This window comes from Passer domesticus, chromosome Z (assembly GCF_036417665.1).
Source record: "Passer domesticus isolate bPasDom1 chromosome Z, bPasDom1.hap1, whole genome shotgun sequence".
In the NCBI taxonomy this organism is placed as follows: domain Eukaryota; kingdom Metazoa; phylum Chordata; class Aves; order Passeriformes; family Passeridae; genus Passer; species Passer domesticus.
The window spans coordinates 19,297,184-19,301,561 of record NC_087512.1 but is presented as its reverse complement, the minus strand read 5'-3'; the positions used below and the strand labels follow the sequence as shown (position 1 = coordinate 19,301,561).

The window sequence follows — 4,378 nt, the reverse complement described above, 5'->3', positions numbered from 1 at the left end:
CCACTTAATTATTGCATGGCCTTCAGCAAGTTACTTTATATATCTCCCTTTCTTTCTGCTCACATATTTCTTTCTACTCACTTCAGAGGTGTAATGGAAGACTGGATAAAGGACACAAAATATAATGGTACTTTTCCACCAGGAATAAGGCTTTACTTCTGGATAACATTTTTTCTTTAAAGGAAGCTTTCAAAGTGTAGTCTTCATACAATGCAAACTGCTGTCAAGTGCTCCAACACTGACATACCAAGATTATGTCTTGAAGTTCTGGATTTGATACTGCTTGATGCCATTTGACATTAGATTTTATTCACAGTGCTCCTCTCACCCTCAGGTTTAGGTGCTCATTAAGAACAAGGTGTAGGGGTTTTGCTGTAACCCATTTTGGACATAGGATTTTAGTAAAAAGAGAATATAATAAGCTTGACCTGGGTAAGAAAAATTGTCCTGAAAACGGTAGAAACACAAATCCTACATTAAAAAAAAACCCAAACCTGTTTCCTCTGACATGAAAAAAGCTTCTTTTCTGAGTCATGGGAACCTTAAAGTGTTTCAGGTTTTTTTAAATAGCTGTAGTTTCAAGGACAGCTTTTCCTCTGATTCATAATTTGAAATATCTTTTTACTTAATTTCAAAACCTTTCCCATGCTAGTCCTTGGCAAAAAAGACAGATTAAGACAGACATATAATGGTTAGCATTTCAGCTCAAAGAGTTAAAATTCATGCTGTTATGAGTCAGCAAAGTAGCACATCAGTACCTGGAAAAGGAGGTGTATGGCATGCATGTGATAGCACAGTAAGTTTTGGTGTTTACAGAAAAAAAATATTTTCCACAACAACAACAAAAACGAAAACAAACAAAAAATATTTTAAGGCAATTTGTAGTTTTTTTATAGCCTAACTAAAAATTTCTCTGTAACACATTTTACTTAAAGAGAAAACAAAACAAACAAACAAAAAAAATCCCTCCACTTCTGTATTTCAGTCACACTTGTGACCCAAGACAGCAGCTGAAAAGACAAGTGTAAGACTGTTAATTAGTTGGACATGAGCTTTTTACTTGATCTGAATTTAGAGAACATATCATTTTCTCCTTTTATGTTAGAGTACATATTGCGCATATCACTGCAGTGCCAACACAGGCACATTCTTAAGTATCACTTTGGAAGGAAATTACATGAAACTTTAATTTCCATGCATCTTTCAAAAGCACAACTACAACAAGAAAACAACAAGAAGTGGGAACACAAAGAACCAAGAAAGAGCTCCTAGTCCCCCTCTATTTGTAATATAAGAGCGCCTGAGCACTTTGTAAAAACTAAAACTACATCCAAATGCAGGTAACAGCTAAATATCATAAAATGGCCAATTGTGGGAGATATTATCATAACTTTAATAGATCAGAAGTAAATAAATGAGTTGATTTGCTGTTTATCTTCTCACAATCTTTTATTTTCTAAGACAAAAGAACATGAATTGTCCCCATATCTCAGCTTCACACTTTCCCAAAGAATCAAGTTTCCAAGAGTGTGAATAAAAGAGTCTTCCAAATTCATTTTTAGGGTCACAATTTCAGCAGGCTCAGGGTTATCGGCCTCTTCTCCTTAACGAACCACTGTGCATATCTGGGAGCTATAGAATTGTGACAGGAGAGAAGTGAGGGCTGTAGGTGTTTGGCTGCCCCTGATGATTTCTATCAAAGGTGTTTCAATGGCTGGTGCATTTAGTGTGCAGGTTTACATTGCCCATGAGAACAGGATGTTTGGATACACTTACCCTCTGTAGTGCTGCAGAGGTGCTTACTTCTCTATCTTTATTAACTTACTGTAGACAAGTAATTTTGTCCCTTTTCTGCACCCTTCCAAAGCTCTTCCTTGTGACTCTGGAAGGATCTAGCTGTAGTTCAGAAAATGCCAATGGCTCTGCCATGACTGTGGCTGACAGTGGAGCGGCAGCACGTGCAGGAAGGCCACTTACAGGGAGAAAATCCAAAGGGATGATTTCTCAAAAAAGTTGTTGGTGGACCACATAGACTGGAAATGTATGTTGTTCTTCCATGGCTGAACTCACCAAGATTGTGCTGTTAATTCATCCAACAGCAGAAATCAGAGTGAAAACTTTAGAATCCTGGGATACATGACTTAGAGTTCCATCTCCTAATATCAGAGGCTAAGGAAAAAACAAAAAAGTTGCATACAGAAGTTTGGACTAGTGAAAGACCCATCCCCAGCTGCTGTTCTTCCCCTCTGTTCTGGAGCACAATAGATACAGGAAAGATGCAGCTGGGGCAGGTCAAAAATCCAAAAGCAGGAGAGGCGTTCTGAGCCTGAAGTATTATATTGGACATAGTAAGCACAGCAATCGCAATCACTTTGGTGCTTTCTGGTGAGAGACTCAACTTCACAGTCTTTTGGGCTTCCCCGTGTTATTCTCTCATTATCTTATAAAAATCATGGTTAAAACTTGCTAATTATGCTGTGCCAAAATATATCTGGTAGACACCAGTATACAACACATACCAGATTCGGAGCAAGAAAATGCCACAGATGCCACTGGCTCCATGCAAGAAAAGTACAAGCTTCCTTGAAGAAGGAAGCAGGGTCTGCTGGCCCAGGCTTGCTCTCAATATGGAGCCCTGTAGCACCTGTGGGACTACAATTTCACCATAAAGTGCAGCACAAGAACTTGATTTAGTTCTGACATCTCTATCCTATCATTTCTTCCACTTTTCAGAGGATTAGTTTAGCAGATTACAGTATGTATGATAAATCTGGCTCTATACTGCCCATGAAAAACAGTTCCAAAAGGACTTTCATGCTAACTGTTTTATGATTGAAGTACATAGCATATCCGACTACATTTACCTTCTCAAGAATGATATCCTTTCTGGTAGAAAAGCAGTGACTAAGTCATGTTTCTTTGCTTTCCTCTTCATGCAATTCCTGATCAGTGATAATCAAAATCTCTTCCTGAAAAAGTCGGGTAGGGTCTACAACCTATACACATGGTTTAAAGTTACATCTTTCAGAAACACTTTCAGCTCTCTGCAAAGTCAGTGAGTTTGGGGTTTTTTTCCCACTGTTATATTTGTTATAAAATCTGAGATTTGACTTCATTAAATGAAACAAAACTGCTTGTTAAAGGGTAAAAACACATTAAACTTCTTTCTACTCTGAATATCCAGAGGTCAGGGTAAAAATGCCTTTGTAGGTTTGTTCTCTGTAAAATTCTGTTCATTAACATACAAATAGGCCATATTCAACTAATATTGGTATAGTAGGCAAAAGTATAAAAAGGATGCTTTTTAATTACTTATGTATTTTGGAAACTGCAGCTGTTAATGCTATAAAGGCCTTTTGATCTTGGTAAATTGTAATTTATTGAAAGTGAGCAATTTGCAGTGTTCATGCTTCCTATAAAGTGAAAAAAAAATTAAATAATTTTGTTCTAATGCTAACATGCTTAATCATGTAGTACACATTAACCAGCCACCACATAAATGTGTAACTGTAAGCTTAATAAAAGACATTAAGATATTTCTTAAATTTATTTAAGAATAGTATGAACCTCTCCAATCATAAAGTTTTGATCTGCATAAAGAATAGCATGTTCTGTCTTACAGGAGTAGCATTCTTTTAAATCAGGACTCCTTTTAAAGCAATCAATCTCAAAGTTAGTCAAGTGGTGGAAAACAGTCAATCAGACTACTGCTTTATGGGAATATAAAATAGCCTGGGCTAGCTGTCTACCATACAAAACCCTGTTTAGCCTGAAATGAAACTCTGCAATAAGCAGAAAACATTCCACTCCTATTAAACACAAGTCGCTGTCCCATCCATGTGAGAGAGGACCAGAACTTTCTGTATTTCACATACAGAAAAAACACTTTTTACACACAGACCTGGTGCAGCACGTCTGAAACAAATCTGTTTCTGCAGCCTACAGGCAAACACTTCAACAAGCACTTAAAAATCTGAAAGGCAGGTGACTGTGATTAGCTATTTGTATAATTAGCTTTACTGATCATAATCCCCTTATGCAAAAACATATTGCACTTAGACACTACCCCTACTCCAGGGAGTCTACATGGGCGTTGAAGGATCAAGTGTGCATTCCTGTTTCCATGAAAACACTAAACTCTGGGCTGTTTGTAAGGGTGAGGTTCACTAAGACCCTAACCATAAAAATAACTTCAGGTCTGCGCTCCCGGGTCCTGCCAACACCCAAAGCCAGCACAGCTAATGCAGATGCTGCCCATCAGAGCAATTTGTTTCAGATATCTACTTAGTTACTGCCCCAGTAACTTCGGGTATTTGCATGGCTGGTTACAGAGGACAGTTTCACTCAGAACAGCTGGCAAATCCCTGCTTACATTGTA

At 37.8% G+C, this 4,378-nt stretch overlaps 1 long non-coding RNA gene across 1 annotated transcript; it reads right to left on the bottom strand.

Moving 5' to 3' along the window:
* Positions 1 to 1,902: 1,902 nt before the first annotated feature.
* Positions 1,903 to 3,931, bottom strand: LOC135289433 (uncharacterized). Its single transcript, XR_010352183.1, has 3 exons — positions 3,902 to 3,931; positions 2,865 to 2,996; positions 1,903 to 2,169 (listed from the first exon to the last, which is right to left on the bottom strand). It is a non-coding gene; the product is annotated as an uncharacterized LOC135289433 (long non-coding RNA).
* Positions 3,932 to 4,378: the final 447 nt, after the last annotated feature.